Source organism: Hypanus sabinus, chromosome 16 (genome assembly GCF_030144855.1).
Source record: "Hypanus sabinus isolate sHypSab1 chromosome 16, sHypSab1.hap1, whole genome shotgun sequence".
NCBI lineage: Eukaryota > Metazoa > Chordata > Chondrichthyes > Myliobatiformes > Dasyatidae > Hypanus > Hypanus sabinus.
Genome location: NC_082721.1, coordinates 43,162,425 through 43,177,835, shown reverse-complemented (window position 1 = coordinate 43,177,835; position 15,411 = coordinate 43,162,425). Strand labels below are relative to the sequence as shown.

The 15,411-nt window shown below is 37.6% G+C and overlaps 1 pseudogene; it reads right to left on the bottom strand.

Annotated features, from left to right (window-relative positions):
- Positions 1-1,328: 1,328 nt before the first annotated feature.
- The window catches only part of LOC132405894 (ubiquitin carboxyl-terminal hydrolase 35-like), a 52,470-nt pseudogene continuing 38,387 nt past the window's right edge, over positions 1,329-15,411 (bottom strand).

Below are 15,411 nucleotides of genomic sequence, written 5' to 3'. Positions count from 1 at the left end.
TGGGCGGAGCATGATTATTGCTCACTGCCGCTTACGCACAGGAGGGTGCGGTGCTGGGCGGTGCACTTTGGAGTTCTAACATTTAACTGTCATTCATTCTTGGGGCATTCCTCTGTTTTCATGAATGGTTGTGAAGAAAAAGCATTTCAGGATGTATATTGTAAACATTTCTCTGACATTAAATGTACCTTTGAACCTTTGATGCTGTGAGATATCAGCACCGCACCAGGCCCCTCACATGCTACCTAAGCATCCTTGTGCCTATCCTCCCAATGCATGGCCCACTGCTTTTCTAGGAAGCAAATGGGAATAAGGGGGATCCTGAGCAGCCCTGGGAGTGGGTGAGTTTAGTTTTACTCTGCACTGTTTTGCCAAAAGCAGCTGCAGTCCAGACCAGTGGGCTGATGAGTTATGGGATAACAATTGGAGAGTCAGGAGAGAGAGGAATGACAGCAGATTTATTCCAACCCATTCTCCAGCAAACTGCTAAAAAAAAGAATTCACAGCTGTTTAAAACATCAGAAACTGAGCAGTTAGTTAAATCCAATTGTCTGCATCTGGCTGTCAGCAACATGGATGAGAAGGGATTGAGATGGAAAAGCTAGAGGCCTGGTGTCAGGAAAATAATTTTTATTTTGCACACAAAGTGTGGCATCTATGTGAAGTGAGCTGCCAGAAGAAAGGGTTGAGACATGTACAAGAACAATTTTTAATAGACAGTTGGACAGGTACATGGAATGGATATATTTAGATTATTCTGGGCCAAACAATGGCAAATGGGACCCAATGGAGACTTGTATGGAGATCTTGGTGGGTATGGGCCAGTTTGGCCAAAGAAGCTGTTACTGTGTAGTATAACTCTATGAACCTTATGTGTTCAGGATACGTCATCTCCTAAATTTTGATAGCTTACCATTGCCTGGTCCCAAATGGTATTTTTCTACCATGCGTGTAACAGTTCTCCAGATACTGAAGCAGCAATATACTCAACATGGCTACAAAAGCTGATCAGAGGTTAGAATCCTGTATCAAGTAACTCACCTCCTGACTCACTGAATCCTGCCTACCACCTACAAGCTCAAGTCTGCAGTGCGATAGAATGCTGTCCAGTTGTCTTGATGAGAACAGCTTAAAAAAAACACTCAAGAAGCTCAAAGCCATAAATACTCACATTGGCCCAGCTATGCCTGTCATTTTGTTGGCTATATGGAACAGTCCTCATTCCAAACCTACTCAGGCATCACTCCCCAACTTTTTCCATTACATTGACAAATGCAACAGTGCTGTATTCTGATTTCATGCAGAACTTGTCAATTTCACAATTTTTGCTACGTATTTCTACACTTCCTTAAATGATGATAAAATCCCACCAACATTTCTTGTGAAAGAAAGTAATTAATGAGTTTGAACACTGGTCTACATTTTGCTGAGTCACACATTTTGTCCCAGAAAACTACTGTAAAATCATTCTGTGGCAAGGAACTAAGTCTAGGTACTGCAGTCTCCTCTATTGCTTTTCCATGGGAGCTGATTATTGCAAATGGTACCACTTGCATTGAATGCTTTTGAGATTTTGTATGTGGCTGTTTATTTGAGGACTTGGCAGTCATGTGTTTTTGTTCAGTTTGTGATGCTGAGTTATCATTGAAATACTCAGGTCACTTGAATGATCACACATTTTTAGAAAATTATTAAGTGGTGGTAGATCTGATAAAGCATCCTAGTCACCATCTACCCACCAAACACTCTTTCTATTAATGTTTGCTCTGGATCTCAATCTTCTCTACAAGATTCACTGGCTGAATGTCTTTGTCCATGAGAATTCCTTTACTTGTTTTTTCTTCTACATGTACCTTTCCAATAGATATCTGAAATACTCTAAACAGTCTTGTTGCACCTCTTGATTAAACCATGGAGGAGATGAAGCTTTCAACAAGCTGCTGGGGGAGATGGCAGGTCACTGCCTATGTTCTCGGAAAGCAAATAACCATTGAAGTTTCATCATTAATGACTGAATCACTCTCCTTCAGTAGCATAACATCATGCCTGAAGCCAGAAGCCATGAAAAGGACCTGAATGACACTGTTCATGTCGAAGGTATTGCCAAGTCCTCTACTTCCTGTATCTGATCTTGTCACAAGTCTTGAGTACAAAGGTTCCGATGCATTTTTGTGACGTCCAGACATTCTGATTGAGCAGCTTCTTTTGTTTTTCATCACTTGGAATTGGAAAATCCTTTATTGCTTCAATGACAGGTTAATATAGATCAGGTAAGCCTGAAAATCAGATCATGCAGTGTACAAGTTCAGATAGTTACTGTTGATAGCTTATAGCAAATTAGGACATTTCTTTGGAGAGTGATGTTATTAATCTGGGAATGTGAGGAACAACCACATGGAATGCTTTGATGAATGCTGGAAGCAACTGCATATATTTCAGCACAGCAAGCGATCCTTCTATTACAACAGGGGAAAAAAAGAACATTGAGAGCATCTGTTCTATTATTTAAAACATAACTTCAATCAAAATTCTGATCTTTTTTACAGTAGCCAACACTTTCAGTATACTAATAATCCACCTATCTATGTCATTGGGTAATGTCGTTGAAAGCCAATCGATCATATTGGTCAAAGCTGTTACCATCTCGACCTCTATGATGCAATCATCATTCTGCAACTTTTGACCCCATCCATGCTATCCAAAAGCACAGACTGAACCACAGTGGCCAAGGCATTTGATGACCCATCAAATACATAGACTCCTTTTGGAATTATTGTGTATAACTCAACAGAACGAACTTTGTAGATACCTCAGACATGGCAATGTACTGTTTATTGTAGAGAGGTTCTTTCGCACCTTCTAACCTACCTCCAGTAACCAGGGTGTGCCCTTTTCTCACTGATACCATCAGGGAGGAGGTACGGAAGCCTGAATGCACACAATCAGCAATTCAGGAACACCTTCATCCCCTCTGCCATCCGATTCCTAAATGGACATTGAACCTGTGAACACTACCTCACTTTTTAAATATATATTATGAATTATATTATGAAGGACCGCATGCACCCCTCATACAATCTTTTCTCCCTCCTGCCATCTGGGAAAAGGCTCCAAAGCATCTGGGCTCTCATGACCAGACTATGTAACAGTTTCTTCCCCCAAGCTATCAGACTCCTCAATACCCAAAGCCTGGACTGACACCTTGCCCTACCATCCTGTTTATTATTTATTGTAATGCCTGCACTGTTTTTGTGCACTTTATGCAGTCCAGTATAGGTCTGTAGTCTAGTGTAGATTTCTCTGTGTTTTTTATAATTACGTAGTTCAGTCTAGTTTTTTGTATTGTGTCATGTAACACCATGGTCCTGAAAAACATTGTCTCATTTTTACTATGCACTGTACCAGCAGTTATGGTCAAAATGACAATAAAAGTTGACTTGACTTTACTTGACTTGTTATATTATTTCAGTTTTGCATGATTTTAATCTATTCGATATATGTATACTGTAATTGATTTACTAATTTATTTATGTTATTGGCATTATTATTATTTTATTTATTTTTCTTCTACATTATGTATTTCATTGAACTGCTGCTGCTAAGTTTCACAATTTCACAACACATGCCAGTGATAATAAACCTGATTCTGATTCTGACATCTTACAAGAACATGCTTTACAGAAGTCGAATGGTACGACAGCACCATAACTGAAAAAAATCTTGTCCATATCTTTTTAATCCTTTTTTCAATCAGTGTCTTTTGTGCTTCAATTACATCAAGGTTCCTATTTAACACAACTCATCTTTTTACTTCACTTCCATGAAAAGTTACAATTTGAAATCATCCTTCGGGAGTCAGCGGGAGACGCTCATGGAGTGAGTACTGTTTTAGATTCGCTCCATAACCTTTACTTTTTTTAAACTTTGATCACCCTTATCCAACTTATGTTTACCCACACCAAAAGATTCTTGCTATTTTTTTGGACTTATCGTTAAGAGTTTATTGTGAATTTTTGAAGATATGCAATCAGAAATGGCTCTTTGATCTAAAGGACGAGAACCTGGGCACAACCCGAACGGTAATGGAAAGAAGCAAGCTCATCCGCAACGCACTGAATTAACTTATGAACTGTTTTTGGAGGTTTTGAATAAAAAGTTTGATGAACTACAACAAATTTTTAAACAAGATATAAAGGCTTTTCAAGATTATATGGATAAGGCGGATTCAGTAATTAAGCAGCAGAAAGTTCTTGTCGCATCTCTGCAAGAAGACGCTCGGAAACGAGATTTGATAATTGAAAAATTGCAACAGAATTTAACTTCGACCACTAAACTGGTGGAAACACTTAAAGCCAAGAGTGTCGACTTTGAGAATCGGTCCAGAAGGCAGAACCTACAAATACTTGGTCTCCCGGATGGCATAGAACAAGGCGACTCTTCGCAATTCTTTGCTCAACTTTTAAACGATGTCTTCCCGGCTGTATTTCCAGATAACCCCTCGTTACTTGATCGTGCACATAGAATTATGCGTCGATCGTAAAGTGCTTCAGCTAAACCCTCGGTTGTAATTGTCAGGTTTCATTACATACTTGATAAAGAGCAACTTATTCGCGTGGCTCGGCGGGTAGGAATGGTTAAATTTCAGGATCACAATTTCCGCATGGTAGAAGATTTTAGTCCTGAAGTAATGAAAGCAAGGCTTCTTTTTAAAGCTCTGATGTATGAATGTTATGAGAAAAATCTAAAGCCGGCGCTCTTATATCCTGCGAAGCTTAGAATCTCGCCGCCGAATGCTCCACGCAGAATTTTCCCTTCTACATCTGAAGCGAGAAGTTTTCAGATTGAGTACTTCCCTACTGCTACGATTTCTCATTCCTAATAAATGAGGATTTTGATCGTGTAAGATGGTTTTTGATTCCTTAAACCAGATTATGTTTCTGGTTATTGGTGTAGGTTTATTCTATACTTTATATTCAAGTTAAAGTGTTCTTTTGTCATATTAATCAGTTTGTTTTATACACTATAACCATTATACTATATTACTAACTATTATTTTTGTTCCTTCGAAGGTATATTTTTAACCCTTCTAAGGTGAATTCTTTTTTACTAAGATGGTGGTTTCTTGGAAAAATATTTTTTGTGTTTTTTTAAGATGGCGTTATGTTTTTCTCTCGTCTTCTTCCTACAATGCATCGCTTATCACAGTTTAAATATTTTTTGATTTGTTTGGGTTATAACCTGATTTATAAGTTTTTAGTGATTATATTCTTTTCATTTTTTTTTACAACCAAGTATATTAAGAAGTTTGGTTTTAGTATAGTGATCATAATTTTTAAAGTTTGGGTGGATTTTTTTTGTATCTATATCCTTTATATACAGAGTGGTCTTCCGCTGATATGGGGGTAGAATTAGTCTCTTTTTTTCCTTTTCCCAGCCTATTTTTGGCTGTTGTTTTTTTTCTCTTTGTTGTTGGAGTGGGGGGATGGTCTGTTTTCTAACTCTATATTTCCTTTACCAGTTTGTTTTAGTTTTTTCGTTTGGGCGGTTTTTGAACTACAAATATGTCTACGATGTCATCACTTCCGGGTCCGCTCTCTATTTTTGTTCCTCTTCCGGGTGCATGAGATTATAATTGGTTAACCCTTTCTATACCAAAGGGTTGATTTTAGAAATATGGCACAGACCATTAATTTTGTGTCTTGGAATACTAATGGTTTAAACCATCCGATTAAACGAAAAAAGATTTTCAAAGTATTCCAAAGACTTAATGCTCATATCATTTTTGTACAAGAAACTCATGTGAGGAAGGAGGACAATTATAGCTTTTTTAGGTCTTGGCAAGGTCAACAGTACCATTCGAATTCGAATGCCAAAGTAAAGGGAGTTTCAATTTTTATTGACTCCTCTATTGCATTTGTCCAACACGATATCTTTTTGGATCCAAATGGTAGATTTTTGTTAATTACAGGCTTACTTTGTAATAAAAAGGTTGCTATGGTTAATGTTTATGCTCCAAATGTGGATTGTCCTGATTTTTTTAAGTCCTTAGTTACTTCTTTACCTAATCTAAATGAATATAAGTTGATAATGGGTGGTGATTTTAATTGTTGTTTAAATCCTTTGATAGACAAATCTATATCTACTCAGACTTTACCCAATAAGTCGGCCACTTGAATCAACTCCTTCATGACTGATAATGGAGTTTTTGATATTTGGAGATTTCAGCATCATAAGGATAAGGAGTTTTCTTTTTTCTCATATGTTTATCGTTCTTATTCAAGAATTGATTATTTTTTTATTGACTCTTGCTTGATTCCTTTGGTAAATGGTTGTGATTATGATATTATAGCTATTTCTGACCATGCTTCATTAAAACTTTCTATTAAATTTATGGATACAGTTCCTAATGCTAGACAATGGCAATTTGACTCTACCTTATTGCAGGATCCGGACTTTATTAAATTTATGAATGAACAGATTGACTTCTTCTTTTCAACCAACTCCACAGAAGATATTACTTACGATACACTTTGGAACACTTTTAATGCATATATACGTGGACAGATTATTTCTTATTCTGTTGGTCTGAGAAAATGCATAAAGAAGGAAGCTATTTTATTGGTTGATAAAATTAAAGAGATTGACAAGAAATACTTGATTACTCCTAGTAAGGAGCTTTACAAGCAAAGGGTTGAACTTCAAACAGAATATAGTTTATTACTTACACCTTCGATTGAAAATCAACTGATGAAGTCCAGATCAGATTTTTATATGCATAGTGATAAATCGGGTAAACTACTGGCTAGTCAATGAAGAATGCTTTGGTTAAATGTCAAATTACTAAGATCCGTCAGCAAAATGGGGACTTGACAGTTAGCCATGATGAGATAAATAAATCATTTCAAGATTTTTATACTTCCCTATATCATTTGGAATTTCCTCAGGATTGTGGTACCATGTGTGATTTTCTTGGAAAATTCAATTTCCCGAGACTATCACCAGATGATCTTTCAGTATTGGAAGCTCCTATGATGCAGAAATCAAAGGGGTTATTTCCTCCATGAATTCAGGGAAAGCACCTGGTCCGGATGGGTATACAGCAGAATTTTTTAAATGTTTTTCCGTTACTCTCTCTCCTTAGTTATATAAGGTTTTTGAAAAAGCAATTAGATTGGGAAATTTGCCACAATCTTTTTATAGAGCTTCCATCTCTTTAATATTAAAGAAAGATAAAGACCCTACTGATTGTGCATCCTAAAGACCAATATCCTTATTGAATGTAGATTCCAAGATTTTTTCCAAGTTACTTGCATCCAGGTTGGAGAAGGTATTACCCCAAATTATCTCAGAAGATCAAACCAGTTTAATTAACAATCATTATTCTTTTTTAATGTTAGGAGGTTATTGAATATTGTGTATACTCTTTCACATAATATTTCAGAACGTGTTATTTCATTAGATGTGGAGAAAGCATTTGACAGAGTTGAATGGCCTTACTTATTTAATGTGATGGAGAAGTTTAATTTTAGTCCGACATTTATTTCCTGGATTAAACTGATTTCTCATACTCCAGTAGCCTCGGTGTTTACTAATAATCAAAGATCTCCCTTTTTTCATTTATTTCGGGGCACTAGACAAGGCTGTCCTCTAAGCCCACTATTATTTAATATTGCTTTACAACCTTTGGCAATTGCTATCAGAGAATCACAGGATATTTTTGGTATTAATCGTTGGACAGATACTCATAAGTTATCTTTGTATGCAGATGATTTTTTATTATTTATTTCTAATCCTGATAAATCTATTCCAGCAGTTTTATCATTGTTGGCTCAATTTAGTGATTTTTCTGGGTATAAATTAAATCTTAATAAGAGTGAATTGTTTCCTTCAAATAGACAGGTCCCAATTTATGGAAACTTACCTTTTAAATTAGTTAATGACTCTTTTATTTACTTAGGGATTAAAATCACAAAAAACCATAAAGACTTATTTAAGGTTAATTTTGTACCCTTAATTGATCAGATTAAATGCTTGTTTACTAAGTGGTCACCATTATCTTTATCTCTGATAGGTAGGATTAATGCTATTAAGATGGTTATTTTACCTAAGTTTTTATTTATTTTTCAAGCGGTACCAATTTTTATTCCGAAATCTTTTTTTTACTAATGTTGATTCAAAAATTTCCTCATACATACAGCAGAATAAAAATCCCAGGTTAGGTAAAATATACTTACAGAAGGCAAAGAAGGAAGGTGGGTTAGCATTGCCTAATTTTAGATTTTATTATTGGGCAGTTAATATTAGATATTTGATATGTTGGTTGAAAGATTGGGATGGATCCTTTAGCCCTCATTGGGTGAGCCTGGAAATTAAATCAGTACCAGGTTATGCACTGGGTTCTATTTTGGGGACTTCTCTCCCTTTTGCTCTTTCTAAATTGCCGAAACGAATTGACAACCCGATAGTTAAACATACTTTAAGTATATGGTTTCAATTTCGGAATTTTTTTGGGTTGACTCAATTTGTTTTAAATATTCCTATTGTATCCAATTGTTTTTTCCACCCTTCAATTATAGACCAAGCTTATTCAGCTTGGAACACTAAGAGATTACTACAATTTTCTGCTTTATTTTTGGACATTTGTTTTATGTCTTTTGAGCAATTACCTAATAAATATAATTTGCCCAGATTTCATTTTTTTTAGATATTTACAGATTAGGCATTTTTTAAATACTGTACTTCCTACTTTTCCAAATTTTGTGTCTTCAGGTATTTTGGAGAGTTTGTCTGAATTAAACCCTTTTAAAAAAGGGCTTATATCAAAACATTATAATATAATTATGAAGATATGTTCAGAGCCCCTTTATAAGACAAAAAATGATTGGGAAAGAGAGTTTAATCTTATTATTCCTATTGAGAATTGGGATAGAATTCTTTAATTAGTTAATACATCATCTATATGTGCCAAACATCCATTAATACAGCTTAAGGTCGTACATAGGGCCCATATGTCCAAGGATAAATTAGCTCATTTTTTTTCCTATATATTCCTATTTGTGATAGATGTCAATCTGAAATAGCATCTTTAACTCATATGTTCTGGTCGTGTCCGCTTTTGAAAGAATATTGGAAAGATATTTTTGATATTATCTCTGTGGTATTGAACATTGATTTACAATCCCATCCTATTGCCGCAATTTTTGGTTTACCAATGATGGAATCACTTCATTTATCTTCTTCTGCCTGTCAAATGATTGCGTTTCTTACTCTAATGGCTAGAAGATCTATTTTGCTGAATTGGAAGGAAATTAATCCTCCCACTGTATTTCATTGGTTTTCTCAAACTATGTTATGTTTAAGTTTAGAAAAAATTAGAAGTGGTGTATTTGATACTTCTATTAAATTTGAAAAGATATGGAGACCATTTATTCAATATTTTCATATGATGTAATATGACCCTGTTTCAAGCCTATTTGATTTCCCAGTTTTGATTTTATATATGTTGAGGATACTGATGATTTTGTATTCTTGTGAGATATTATAAAAAGCCCTTTTTCTTCTTTTTCCGGTTTTTCTCTTTCTCTTTTTCCTTTCCTGTTTTTTTTTCTTTATTAGCTATTAGATTATTAGATTAGGTTTCTTTTTTTGCATAATTTTTTTTCTTTTTCTTTTTTCTGTTTTTTTTATTATATATTATGATATACCTAGATTTGCCTTGTTTATTTATATATTGTATTGTCCATGATTTGGGAATACTCATTTATACTGTAATCATTGCTTATGTAATCTTTCATGTGCAGTTGAAATGTGTATGTTTGTAATCCCATTATCTATGTATCAATTGTATTTTGTTGATATTAATAACAATAATAAAAAGATTGAAAAAGAAAGAGATCATCCTTCAAATAGTTATCTCACAGACATAGAGAAGGAAGACAGTGCCACCAACCACAAGGTAGTAACTCCATAACTACCAGAATATTCCTCCTCAGCTTCCCTCTCAGGAATGGACAAGGCATAAAGCCTTCTCAGGGAAGGACTCATACCAGATAATAAATTGACAGTCCCATCAGAGTCTCTTTGTGGGAAATCCTAGTTTCTCTCTTCTTGTTGAACACCTGCAACGTCTGAATACTCTGAAGGCACTCCAGAAAACTGCGTTGAGTTCACATCCAGTCTTGAGGAGATAGGGAGCAACCTGACTGATGACTTGACATGGTTCACAGCAGGTCACATGTTAACACGGGCAGGCATCGTGGAAGCTCAGTTAGGCAGTTCTGAATCTCGGGAAGGCATCCCTGTACCTCCAGGAAGGCATTTGTCCTGGCTTAAACTTGACTATCTCTGAATTGTGTCAGATAAACAGTAACTCCAAAGATTATGAAGGTGTAACCACAGATAACCAAGGATTAGCAGGATGTCAGGAGAATGAATAAAATGGAAATAATCATCTTTTTGTGATTTCCAATAGTCGACGAGGGTGATGGAAGATAAAGGATTTATCCAGCTTCCAGAACTACTATCCACAGCCGTAGTAGAGATCAGCTGGTCAAGCCATGCCTCAGGATTGGGATTTTTTCTGCCAGCCCTTTCTCCAAAAAAATTCCCACCGAACCAGAGGCAACCAAGGCTTGCACAGAATGTGGTGTTCCCCCAAGATATTTATTGATGGTAAAGCCACTCCAGAACTTGCTGAAATTGGGAAGAAACATGAGATTGTCACAGTTCTCCCAATCACTGGATGGTCCTGGATCCTTTCCCGACAACTTGGGATAAGTCCGGTATACCACAGAATAGGAAACACCTCTACCTCATGCATCCTTCTCACTCTGCTGGAGAGACCAGGGTTCTTCCAGGTTACATAGGTTCTTCCGAAGATGACTGTGGGGATTTGCGTTGGTTATCAGATTGAGCAAGTGTGGATGGATAGTTCTGAGAACCGGCATCCAGGTGAAATCGGAATTATAGCTGTCAATTCTTCTGGTCATGTCCAAACATTCACCCAAATCATCTACCTGGTCCCTAGTTGAAAGAATGTCTTTAAATTGGTTCTTTCATAACAACACCCCTTCCCCCAAAAAGAGCAACCAAAACCTTATTGTCCCACCTGCGCTCGGCCACAAGGGAACGGAAATCAATGGAATAGTCAGCCATGGATTCTACTTCCTGATGCAGCTGGAGGAGCCTGTTGGCTGCCTCTAGGCCTCTGGCAGGATGAAAGAATATTCTCCTCATCATTCTTAGAAATAACATAATATCAGAATACACAGGAGCATCTTTCTCCCATAAAGCTGTTGCCGATGAAGGGACCTACCTGCAAGGAGGGACATTCTATCCATTAACTTACTCCTGGCTGAGGAGAACATTGTGTGTTGTAATTCAAAGATGAAGGGGCAGTGACTTCAGAATCTGCTGTAAGACTCAGGGGCCCCAATGTAATGCTCTGGAGCCAACAGATTAATTGACTCTCCATGCTACTTCTGGGAAAACGTAGCAGGACACATTGGTGACTGTTAAAGTTCAGGTCTTTCTGCAATAATGCAAGTATTTCCTGAAGAAGCTGCTTGTGCTGTTCAACTGCCTGTCCTTGGCAGGCTAGTGCCATGCGAAGTTAATCAGTCTCTACTATCAGCACCACTCATTGGCCCAAAGGGTTCATCTCTCTCTCTCTCTTACACACACACACACACAAACACACACACAAATAAAAATCAAATTAAATATGTACTGCAAGAAGAAAGGAAGGAAAATACTGAGGAAATGGTCATTGGTTCAATGTCCAATCAGGAATCTGATGGCGGATGGGAAGTAGCTTTCAAAATTGAGTGTGTATGTTGGCTCCTGTCCTTCACCTTAATGTTCAAAAACTGCAGGGCTAAAAACAAAACATTCTGGGAATCATATCTGGGCTTCAAAATAGTAACCAATATGTGGGGTTGAGATTATAGAAGAGGATGGAAAAGGCATGTAATAAGGGTAATGTCACAATTGTAATGGAGGACTTCAATAAGCAAGGGGATTGGGAAAATCAGATTGGTGTTGCAGCTCTAGATAGGGAATTTGTTGAATGCCTATGAGAAGGGTTTTTCAAGCAGCTTGTACTTGAACCTACTAATGCAAAGGCTATCTTAGATGTGGTGTGTGTAATAATACGGATATTGTAGGAAACTTAAGGTAAGAGACCCCTTAGGAGGCAGTTACCATAATTCATACTGCCATTTGAGAGGGAGAAGCAGAAGTCAGAAGTATCAGTATCACAATGGAATAAAGAGAATTCCAGAGGCTTGAGAGAGGAGCTTGCCCAGGTGGATTGGAGGAGGATACTGGCGGGGATGACAGCAGAGCAGAGGTGGCTGTAGCTTCCAGGAATAGTTCACAAGGCCCAGGTTAGATACATCCCACAGAAGGCTGGCTGACAAAAGACGGCATAAAAGCCAAGGAAAGGGAATATAATGTAGCAAAAAGGAGTGGGAAGTTGGATGATTGGGAAGTTTTTAAAATCCAACAAAGGGCAACAAAAAAGCCATAAGAACAGAGAAGACAACATATGAGGGCAACTAGCCAATATTATGAAGCAGGACCCTAAAAGTTTTCTCAGTTATATAAAGAGTAAAAGGGAGGTGCGAGTTGATATTGAACTACTGGAAAATTATGAGGTAGTAATGGTGGACAAAAAGATCAAATTCTTAAGTACATTTCATCAGTCTTCATTGTGCAACACACTAAAAATGTGCCAGAGGTTTGTGAGTGTCAGGGAGCAAAGGAAAAAGTGTGAGGCAAATTGAAAGATCTTAAGATGGATAAGTCACCTGGACCAGATGGACTAAATCCCAGAATCCTGAAAGAGGTTGCTGAAGAGATAGCAGATGAATTGGCTATTAACTTTCAAGAATCACTAGATTCTGACACGGTTCCAGAGGACTGGAAAATTGCAAGCTTCACTCCACTCTTTAAGAAGGGAGAAAGGCAGAGAAAGGAAATGATAGGATCTCCCAGTGGCCACCCATTTTAATTCCACTTCTGATTCCCATTCCAACAAGTCAGTCCGTGGCCTCCTCTACAATAAGACCACATTCAGGTTGGTGCAGCAATACCTTCTACTCCCCCTGGGTATCCTCCAACCTGATAGCATGAACATTGATCTGTTCAACGTCTGGTAATGCCCCTCCCCTTCTCTCCTTCACCGCACCCCATTCCCATTTCCCTCTCTTACATTATCTCCTTACCTGCCCATCACCTCCTTCTGGTGCTCCTCCCCCTTTTCTTTCTTCCATGGCCTTCTGTCCTCTCCTAATAGATTCCCCTTTCTTCAGCCCTGTATCTCTTTCACTAATCAACATTCCAGCTCTTTACTTTGCTCTCCCCCCTTATCACCCTCCCCCCAATTTCAACTATCACTTTGTGCTTCTACCTCCTCTCTCCCCACCTTCTAACACTGACTCCTCATCTTGATTTCGCCAGTCCTGATAAAGGATCTCAGCCCGAAAAGTCAACTATACTGTTTTCTATAGATGCAGCCTAACCTGCTGAGTTCCTCCAGCATTTTGTGTATGTAGCCTAACCTCAGTAGTTGGGAAAATGTTGGAGTCCATTATTAAGGATGAGTTTTGGGGTACTTGGTGAGTAATAATGAAATATTTCAAAGTTGTATGGCTTTTGTGAAGGAAAATATTACCTAACAATATTAGAGTTCTTTGAAAAAGTAACAAGCAGGGTGGACAAAGGAAAGGCAGTGATAAGGTGCCACACATGAGGTTAAAATCCATGAAACCATCACAGGAAAGATACCGGCATGGTTAGAGGAATGGTTAACAGGCAGGAGGCAGCGGGTGGTATTAAAGGGGCCTTTTCTGGTTGATGGCCAGTGAGTAGCGGCATTCCTCAGGGGTCAGTATTGGGACTGCTACTTTTCATTGTTTGTCAATAATTTAGATAATGGAACTGATGGCTTTGTGGTAAAGATTGCAGATGATATGAAGATAGGTGGTGGGGTAGGTAGCACTGAGGAAACAATGCGAATGAACCAGGTCTTAGACAAATTGGAAAAATGGGCAAAAAAGTAGCAGATACAATACAGTGTTGGGAAATGTATGCTGAAGCATTTTGGAAAAAGGAAAAAAAGTGCAGAATATTATCCAAATAGGGAGAAAATTCAAACATCAGATATACAGAGGGACTTAGGTGTCCTCGTGCAAGACTACCAGAAGGTTAATTTACAGGTTGAGTCTGTAGTAAAGAAGGCAAATGCAATATTGGCATTCATTTCATGGGGAAGAAAATATAAAAATAAGGAGATAATGCTGAGTCTTTATAATTCACTTGTCAGGCCACACTTGAAGAATTGACAACAGTTTAGGGACCCATATCTCAGAACTAATGTGTTGCCATTGGAGACAATCCAAAGCAGGTTCATGAGAATGATTCCAGAATGGTGTTAACAGATGCCAGAAAAGGGCATGTGAGTAACAGTGCACAGTACACAGTGAGAGACACACAACCACAACATAAAAATAACATGACAATGGCCAGGGTGGGGAAAGTTGACTAATTTCATAGTGCTCATCAGGACTGGAAATCATATATTGAGTGCATTGAACTGTATTGTAATGGTAATGATGTGGATGAGGTAAAGAAAGTCTCTTTGCAGCTTAATGAGTGCTACAACGTATAGTCTCTTACACAACTTAATAAAGTCAGCCAGCAAGACAATGACCAAAACTGCTGCAATTTTGCAAAATCAATTCAACCTAAAATCACTAATAATAGCTGGGAGATTTGTATTTCACAAAGCAACCAGTCAAAGGTTGAAGGCATTTCTGAATATGTTGCAGATCTGTGCAAACTTTTCCAGTACTGCGACTTTACACCTGGACTTTCTGATATATCAAGGGACAGGCTTGTAAGTAGCATGCATAGTCAAAGTACTTGAAAGAGGTTACTGTCAGAAAAAGACCTTACCTCACAATGATCATTGACGATTGCAATATCATTAGAGGCTGCAGCAAAAGACAAGTCAGAACTACAGAAAAAAAATTTGAATGTGAAATCCACAAAATGTCTCTGTATGATGAAAAAGCCAAAAATGTTACTGATGTGGCAAATCCTGCCATAATGCAAATGACTGTTGGTTTAAAGAAAAAATTTGCAGGAAGTGTCACAGACAAGGCAACATAGAGAGAGTGTGCAAGTCAGACAAAAAGCACAATCAAAGCGATAAACCACACAGAGGGAGAAGTTTCAAACTCAAAACCAAACAAATGCATAAAGTGACTGAATGTGCAACTGAACTCTGGGCAGGTCCTGGCAGATTGGAAGAAGGTGAATGTCTTGCCACTGTTCAAAAAAGGATAAAGGCAAAAGGCAGGTAACTATAGGCCAGTTGGTTTAATATCTGTAGTTGGGAAAATGCTT